The 9,743-nt window shown below is 36.4% G+C and overlaps 1 long non-coding RNA gene across 1 annotated transcript; it reads right to left on the bottom strand.

Moving 5' to 3' along the window:
* Positions 1-5,166: 5,166 nt before the first annotated feature.
* On the bottom strand, positions 5,167-7,612 carry LOC110903886. Its single transcript, XR_002572220.2, has 2 exons — positions 7,200-7,612; positions 5,167-5,499 (listed from the first exon to the last, which is right to left on the bottom strand). It is a non-coding gene; the product is annotated as an uncharacterized LOC110903886 (long non-coding RNA).
* Between the last annotated feature and the right edge of the window lie 2,131 nt (positions 7,613-9,743).

Genomic DNA, 9,743 nt, shown 5'->3' with positions numbered 1-9,743 from the left:
GTCAGCAGATACATGTGTGTCTTCTGCTGAACTGAATCAGGATCCTCCAGTTATCATTGAGGATGCTGATTCTTCTGATGATGAATCCGTTGATACTAACCCAGCAAAGTCTGATGCGGAAATCAAAGAAGAGGACATACCTCTTGAGAATCATATTTTATGTGATCCTCCTGCACAACCCGCTAAGACTGTTGCAATCAAGTCCTCGTCTGCAAAAGAGTCGGAGAGTGTGAATTTGCTGTACACTCTTGTTGGTGATGATAAAATTTGTTCTGACAATGATTTTCCTATTAAGAATGTTAATCAATCTTTAATAAGTAAAGTCTTTGAAAATTCGACAAGTAAGTTTTTGGGAAAGACAGGATCACGTGTTACAGTAACACAATGTCCTCCTATTCCAAAGGCTGAAGTTCGAAAACAATTTGGCAATAAGAAATTACCAACAGTGCAAAAACAGCAAAATCACACCAAGCAAAAAGGAAAATTACCGGCTCAAGGTCAAAAGAAGCCGAATCAAAAGAAGAACAAAAATGTGAACTTTGTGAAATCTAAGGGAACGGACAAAATAGAAACGTTTGAAAACAAATCTAACTTAGATTTTGTTAAGAAAGCAACTGTGTTGAAAAGAAAGGAATCAAACAGTTCGAAACCTAGTACCTCAGGATCAGAAAGTTCATCATCATCAGCAAGACGATCACATGATACTTCGGGGTTTGTTGAACGAAGATCATGTTTTGAATGTGGTACAATTGGACATGTAATTCGAAATTGTCCATATCTTCATAAACAAAAAGGCAAAGTTGATGCTCCCCGTGACCAAACTGACCGTAAGCGATCTGTTTCTGTAAAACAAGATCCCAGTCTTGTAAAAGAAAGGGAGAAGAAACAGAAACGCGAACAGGTCAAGGAAATTGAAAAGGCGATTAAAACCGATGTGGTTAACAAAACATCTGTTTCTGTCAAACCAGACAATTCAAAAACTTCAGACAAGATTTTAAGGAATAACACTGGTAAAACAAAACAGACCTGGAAACCAAAAACGGTTGTCGAATCAGGGGGACCATCAAAATTTACGAATCATCAAAGAATAGAAGTTATTATTGTTGATGAAAATGGAAGACCCAAGACCACAATGGCTTGGGTCCCCCTCTCCAACTAATCTCTGAGTGAGTGTGCAGGCTGTTCCAGGAGGAACTATTGATAGTCTTACGATTGTTGATAGTGGAGCATCCATGCACAAGATTGGCGACATAAGGCTCCAAAATATTGTTACATCTAGGAGAATAGTGTTGCCATTGATGGAGAGAAAGGAAAAAGAAAAGAAGACAAAAATGTCTGATGAAAGAATGTGGTTGAATGAAGTTGCAAAATTCGACCAGATGAAAAATGTGCCAAAATTTGGTTGTTATGGTCTTTGATCGGGTCCTCAGGAAAGAATACGATGAAATGTGTGCAGATGCCGTGGCGTGGATTGAACATCCGCACACCACTTCTGAAAGAGAAAGACAAAGACCTTTGCTGGTGCAATATGGAAGACAAGCCGGACCCGGAGGTTTATGATCTTGTTGCTGTGAAGAGATTTCTCAGTAGCTACAAAAATCGACCTTGAAATCCACACCGGGTGGATATTCAGTTTGGAAGAGCACTTAGATTCCTTGCAATGCATGAAACAGTTGCAGGATACGGTTTTGAATTTCTAATCTCTCCTATACCTTTCGATATTTAAGCTGCTTTATGAATTATATCATCTCGTACAGCACTCTTTGGCCTGACACGTTGATCTCGAATATCACCTCACACGTGATTGTTTCTCAATGAAACTCGTCAATGTTGTCATGGTCCGCACCGCTTACCGACGTGCCAACTGATTTTTCCAAAATTCGATAAATCTTTTCTGATTAAAACTTAATTTTGGTAAATGGCATTGAGGTCAAGCAAGAGTAAACCAACATCGGAAAATCATTTTTGTAAATACCTTTGTGTTTTAAATTTGTCTTAGTTTAGTGATTTTAGGGGGAGTAAATCAATCCAAAAATTTGAAAATCCAAAAACATCGAAAAATTTAAAAACACAAAAACAATAGAAAAACAAAAATGAGTTTCCTGGCGAGAAAAAGAGAACATGATAGTACATCAGTGGTCTATCCGAACCTCTTTGAACCCTAAACTGAAAAACGATAAGCAGCTCTATATAAGATGTATCGGTAGGCTCACAATCATTTTAAAGTGTGCAGGGTGATATAAATCTTAAACCGACTGAAGACCAGGTGGGAACCATTCATTGGCATATGGTCTTAGTACCGAAATTTCGTTTGATAGATTGCCGAGGTTCTGAGATATTCGGTCTTTATGATGCTTATCATCTGGGTATCATGGTTGTATCTTTTACCGAAAAATAACGGGGACACAAGTCTAGATCTTCCATGATACTATACATACGTGTACATACTGCATTCGACCTCAATAAGTGATCAACAATCACATGTCCAAACAAATAAGTGATAAAATATCACATTTATCCGGGAGTCAAGTTCGTCTCTCTGCTGTACGGAAGTACTGACCTGTTCACGGACTTGCTCCTGTGCCCTTCATGCATATGAAAATCAAGTTCCTCATAAATAAGTGATTCTATCACATAGGGCTTGTTTTCAAAATCAAAATAAGTGAGAATCTCACATCATATACGGTCAAACAGATGATAATCGGTATACTCACCGGTAAGATGAACCCTCGTGCATACCTTGATACGGGAATGTGTCGTGATGTGGATGAACACCCTCCCCATGATTACATCTGATAAGTTGAGTTTATGTGGACAACAATACCGATAATTGTTATATGATGCTTATCTTAATGTTAATTAACTGAACAACAAGAGCGTTTTGGCATGACCGTACACTACACTGATATGATTCTCTTACCCTCGAAACTCACAAAAAGAATGTACGTATATATTTATTTACTGCTTTCAGTCTTTACATTTGAAATATTCAAAAATACCAAAAAGATTTTAGGTGTGTTTTAATATAAACTTTATAAAAGCCAAAAAGATATTATTTCTATCATATTTTCGATAGTACGATGTTGGATCTCGAGTCTTCGTTACCTGAAAACTGAACGAAAACCGAATTAACTAAATCTTCATAAACGGTCGAAATTTGCAAGTTTTGAAAGTTAAAAACTAAAATTGACAACTTTATTAAACTTTCAAACTGTCGGACGGTGTGTGATTGAAACATGGTTATTCGTGTGTCATTTGTTTATACTAACTATATTCCAAGCAGTTGTTCTCATTACGTGTTTAGATTTCTTGCATGTGCAGATTCTAAAGGCAAGGAGAACATGGTCGATGACAAGCTTTGGAATGAAGACACGACGTGAAGGCACTCAAAAGATGAAGATGATCGAGTTGCCGCTGACCATCATCAACACCACAAGGATCTCAAGCACTGAAGATCAAGTATTACACGAGCATAACTCAATGGGGAGCTTATGTTAACGGGGAGTTTGTCAACACACTTCCTACATGATACGGGTAGTTTGTTGATACACTTTCCGCTTTCAAAACGTGAAGACTTTGAAGATCCTCCGACTTAGAAGACATCAAAGGCGAATCTCGCGAGTAGCGTCCAAGGGGGAGTTTGTTGATACATATTTGTGGACGCGACTCGACGTCACGTAATTCGGTTTAGCATCGGCTTTCCTCCGTCGTATACAAATAGAATGAACCAGATCAACAAAACAAGACATGGGCTTGTTTTGGCGAAACACAAATGGGCCAAGCCCATGTTTGGCGAAACACAAACAGTGTTGATGAAACACATGTGTTTCATCAACCTTTTCCCTATTTCGTCGAGCATGGATGTGTTTCATCAAGCTTTCTGTTTCACCAAGGTCACTTTCGCCAAGCATGTTCTGTTTCGTAGTGTTTGTGTGTATAAATAGACTGTCACTGGTCTTAGAACAAGAGAGAACACAGAGGAGCACATTGTTGAGAGCACACACACACACGAGAGTTTGAGAGAGTTTGCAAAACACATTTGTAAACATTGAGCTTGTAACCGAACCTTTCATACGTATTAATACAGAGGTGTTAATCGGTGAATATTGTGTGTCGTGTATTTGCGTGTTCTATCTCGGTTTGCCTTTCCATGACGAAACCATCATGAAACTCTAAGTTTCATCATGCTAAAGGACAAAACCATGGTGAAACTTCAAGTTTATCCATGACGAAACTTGTGTTGTGATGAAACTCCTAGGAGTTTCACCATACTACTGGACAAAAATCATGGAGTTTCATCAAACCTTGTGTAGTTTCGCCATAAGCCCCCATGTTTCGTCACTGTTGTGTCCAGCTGCCTATATAAACACACATGGTTTTACTTTGAAACTATGAGAGCATAACCCACTGTAAGAGTTTACTTCAAACTGTGTGTATCGGTTTGAACCTTTGTTTTCATCTAATCAATTAAGTGTGATTCATTGGTTACTTTGTGTTCGTCATCATTATCTGTGCTTGGTTTGGCATCGTTACGGGGATTCCGCACCCGTGACCGTGTTTGTTATAAACAAGGATTCTGTTTCGTATTCGATCCTCTCAGATTCGGGACCTACAAAAACCCTACAAATCCAGAGATGTTCTACTAAAAAACTGCCTTGCTTCCGACCAAGGTTTTTGTCGGAAAACTGTCGGAGGAAAACGGCGTTTCCGACCAGTTTCCGATAGAAATAGGTTTGTCGGAAAAAGCCTTGTAGGAAAAGATTTCCGACAAGTATCCGACTAAATTGGCGACAAATTTCCGACAAAAAAAAGAAGTTACTATTTCCGACAAAGTTCCGACCATAATTTTCCTACAACTTTCCGACCGCCGTTTTCCTACTATTTTCTGACCACCATTTTCCTACTATTTTCCGACCAAAAGGTTCCTACAGCTTTCCGACCACCGTGTACCTACTGTTTTCCGACCACCATTTTCCTACTATTTTCCGACTAAAAGGTTCCTACAGCTTTCCGACCACTGTGTACCTACTGTTTTCCGACCATAACCTTTCCACAGTTTTCCAACCAGATTTTCTAATTTCTCTTCCTACCAATTTCCGACTAAAAACTTTTTAATAAAAAAATAAAAAATCCAGATTTTTTCTACTAAAAATGTAGAAAAAAAAATCCAATAAAAATCCTAAATACGACACGATTATAGAACTTAAAGTTCATCCACAAAATACAAAACCATTGTCTAATTGTAGGTTCAACAAGAAAATATGCCACGGTTGTTAAATTACAAGTTCAACCGCAAAAGAAAACAAACAAAACTAAACTATGGTGGAGGATTGCTAGGATTACCAAACTGCTTCATCAACTCGGTTATTTGTCGTTGCATATCTTCTCTCATTTGTGTTGCATCCCTTCGACTTGGTTTTGCAACACTTCCGTGTGGGATTGTTGCGCCTCTTCGAATCATTTATTTAACTTTTCCACTTGGGATTGCAAGTTCCACACCTAAACAGCATGCATAATATTAGTAAAAAAGCTATAGATATAGACACACTAGTAGGAAACCCATGCGATGCAATCCATTTGACATACTATGTTAATCCAATTATATAATTAACAAAACTATCTGTAGGATCTAAGGATGATTTTATTTAAAAAAAATTATGTGTTACGATTACTTTCTAATTGATATAATGTAAAACGAAAAACACATTTTATCGATTTACCTTTTTATTGATTTCTATCAATGAATTTTATAAAAAATCATATTAACTATATATATATTTAGGAAATGAAAAATGACAATGGGATGAACTTGTACTAGTACTCATTGCTCGATATGTAATCAAAATTTGCGCTAATTATTAACTGATAAAGCTTACACTTATGTAATTCAAATGGTAAAAAGGACTGTATTGAACTAAAATCAAATCATACCAATAAATAATTTTACAATTGCTCAAACACTTTTGAATTAGTGTCATGATTAACATTTTAAGAAATACAAAACATTGAGACATATTTTATTTTTTAAGGGCCAATATCATTGCGAACTAGTAAAAAGTTAGATTAACAAGACTATATATCTTTTTTAATTTACAAATAATCTTGCAATAAACAGGGCTTCTAGAAACTAAACAGAACAGCCACTAGTAATGTTTTTACTACAGGGACTCAAATAAGCTGATTTTCCTCAAACTTAAAAAAATAGATAAATTGATGCTTCCTATCAAATTTACAAAATACGCAATGCTTACTTACTCCTAATTTACATCAATTTAATCTTAAACTACTATTTGCTTAGGATTGAACCCAAAACCTTCATTAAGAGACAAAAGTCTCTACCAAGTGGGTTGACCCCGCATTGGCATTTATAAAATACATAGTTACGTAAATGGGTGTACACAGTAAGCATGAAAACACAATCAATCGACCGGTTGTACCTAGAAGGGGACACATATAACCAAATGAATTAAAAAAAACAAAGAGATTTATAAAAAAGAACCATAAAGAAATATATTAATATTCACACAGCTATGAATCCAAACAACTAAAACAAAGTAGCTTTCTTTGAGCACCTTAAACTTCAAAATTTTCTTGAGCAAATACATTTACATACTCACCTACAGACCACACTTAAAATAAACGCTGAACCAAACAGATAAAAAAGATAAATCGAGAAGGCACAATGGCCATTTCAAGGGAGATTGTCGCCAAAAAAACTAAACGGCATCATGCGACACATAAAACGAATCACATAATCATGTATTGCAGAATCAAAGCGCGAAATAAAAACGAGAACCGAGGAATAATAAACTGTCAATAAAGACCCATTCTAAAACCCCTAACCAAACACCAATTCTAAAACCTCCACCAAATAAATCGCAAATCCATGTAACCCAAAAACATTCTATAACCCCTAATTTAAGAATTTAAAATCATGAACCACAGCAGCTAAAATCATATATTGCAAAATTAAATCACTATAGCAAACCATCCAAAAACAAATTCCAAAACTAATACAAATAAATTATCAATTCAGAGCTATTCCAAAACGCCTAATCAAAACAAAAATTCTAAAACTCCTGTCAAGACCACAAATCCAAGTGCCCAACATTAACTTCCAATGTAGAAAACAAGATCAAAAAAATAACAGATTTTATAGCATAATTGAAACAAGATCAGGAACACATATACGAACAAACCTGCAATTAGGTTAGGGTTTCTTCAAATCGGTGTTCAACCTTGTGCGTTTAGATATCAAATCGGTGTTCAATCCACCACCGCACCAATTACCGCCGCTGTGGTGGTCGTGCATCCCCATCGAGCCACTGTGTACCACTCAGTTGCCTCTCCTGCTCCTTACCACCCATCCCGTCATCACCTTAAACCCCGGTCGCACCCACACAACCCTTCTGCCACTAAAACACCACCGGGAAACCACAACCGCAGCGCCGTCATGACCAGGTGGCCGGCCGGATGTCATCGCTGCATCTTGCCCCTCTCTTTCTTTCAACTCTCACTCTTTCTCTAGATATCCAGATTGTGTGTGTTGAGGAAAAACAAAATGGGGGCTAGGGTTTTGAATTTTGTGGAGAAGAATCAAGGGAAGAGATAAGGGTGATTAAATAGATAGGGTTTGAGTGGTTAGGTTGGTGTGTGTCATGTATACGAACCCGCTTTTGTCGTTTCTCGCTAGGGTGTGAATTTCTGACACCGCCCGAAAATACGACACGAACCTAACACAAAATTTACGGGTTTAGGTTTAGTCTAAACGGGTTCAGGTCAGTTTCAGGTTGAACCCGCGAACCCATTTAGGTTAACGGGTCGGGTTCGGGTGAACCTGGTCGGGTTGGCGGGTTTATATATATAGATATACACCACCGCATAATTAAATATGAAAAAATAAATGTTTTAGTCGGAAATTTGTCGGAAATTTCCGACAACTTTCTGACCAAATGTTATGTTTCGTCGGTAAGTGGTCGGAAATTTCCGACCATTTTCCGACACCCATATCCGTTTTTTCGGTTTTTCAACATTCTAACATGGTTTTTTCATTACGTATTTTGTACACCTTAGTTATACATGAAAAGCTCTTACTTTACCAACTTATACGTATAATTATAACCACTCATACGTGCGTGTACGCTAACGGGACCCATTACTTAAACGAAGCTTTTCCTATTGTATAAGTGTGTATATATGTATATGTATGTGTGTGTATGCACCGATACAACTACATACTTATACACACATACACATACATATAGAGACAAGAAATATGTTTATGTATATAGATATACACCAGCGCATAATGAAATATGAAAAAAATAAATGTTTTAGTCGGAAATTGGTCGGAAATTACCGACAAATTTCCGACGAAATGTTATGTTTCGTCGGAAAATGGTCGGAAATATCCGTTTTTTCGGTTTTTCAACATTCTAACATGATTTTTTCATTACGTATTTTGTACACCTTAGTTATACATGAAAAGCTTTTACTTTACCAACTTATACGTATAATTATAACCACTCATACGTGCGTGTACGCTGTCGGGACTCATTACTTAAACGAAGCTTTTCCTATTTTATAAGTGTGTATATATGTATATGTATGTGTGTGTATGCACCGATACAACTACATACTTATACACACATACACATACATATAGAGACAAGAAATACGTTTATATATATATATATATACATATATACACCACCACATAATTAAATATAAAAAAATAAATGTTTTAGTCGGAAATTTGTCGGAAATTTCCGACAACTTTCCGACCAAATGTTATGTTTCGTCGGTAAGTGGTCGGAAATTTCCGACCATTTTCCGACACCCATATTCGTTTTTTTCGGTTTTTCAACATTCTAACATGGTTTTTTCATTACGTATTTTGTACACCTTAGTTATACATGAAAATCTCTTACTTTACCAACTTATACGTATAATTATAACCACTCATACGTGCGTGTACGCTAACGGAACCCATTACTTAAACCAAGCTTTTCCTATTGTATAAGTGTGTATATATGTATATGTATGTGTGTGTATGCAACGATACAACTACATACTTATACACACATACACATACATATAGAGACAAGAAATACGTTTATATATATAGATATACACCACCGCATAATTAAATATGAAAAAAAAATAAATGTTTTATTCGGAAATTGGTCGGAAATTACCGGCAAATTTCCGACGAAATGTTATGTTTCGTCGGAAAGTGGTCGGAAATTTCCGACCATTTTCCGAAACCCATATCCGTTTTTTTCGGTTTTTCAACATTCTAACATGATTTTTTCATTACGTATTTTGTACACCTTAGTTATACATGAAAAGCTCTTACTTTACCAACTTATACGTATAATTATAACCACTCATAGGTGCGTGTACGCTGTCGGGACTCATTAATTAAACGAAGCTTTTCCTATTTTATAAGTGTGTATATATGTATATGTATGTATGTTTGTGTATGCACCGATACAACTACATACTTATACACACATACACATACATATAGAGACAAGAAATACATTTATATATATAGATATACACCACCGCATAATTAAATATGAAAAAATAAATGTTTTAGTCGGAAATTTGTCGGAAATTTCCGACAACTTTCCGACCAAATGTTATGTTTCGTCGGTAAGTGGTCGGAAATTTCCGACCATTTTCCGACACCCATATCCGTTTTTTCGGTTTTTCAACATTCTAACATGGTTTTTTCA

The sequence above is a fragment of the Helianthus annuus genome, chromosome 6 (genome assembly GCF_002127325.2).
Source record: "Helianthus annuus cultivar XRQ/B chromosome 6, HanXRQr2.0-SUNRISE, whole genome shotgun sequence".
Taxonomy (NCBI): Eukaryota; Viridiplantae; Streptophyta; class Magnoliopsida; order Asterales; family Asteraceae; genus Helianthus; species Helianthus annuus.
The sequence above is the reverse complement of the archived record's forward strand: the minus strand, read 5'-3'. Positions and strand labels throughout refer to the sequence as shown.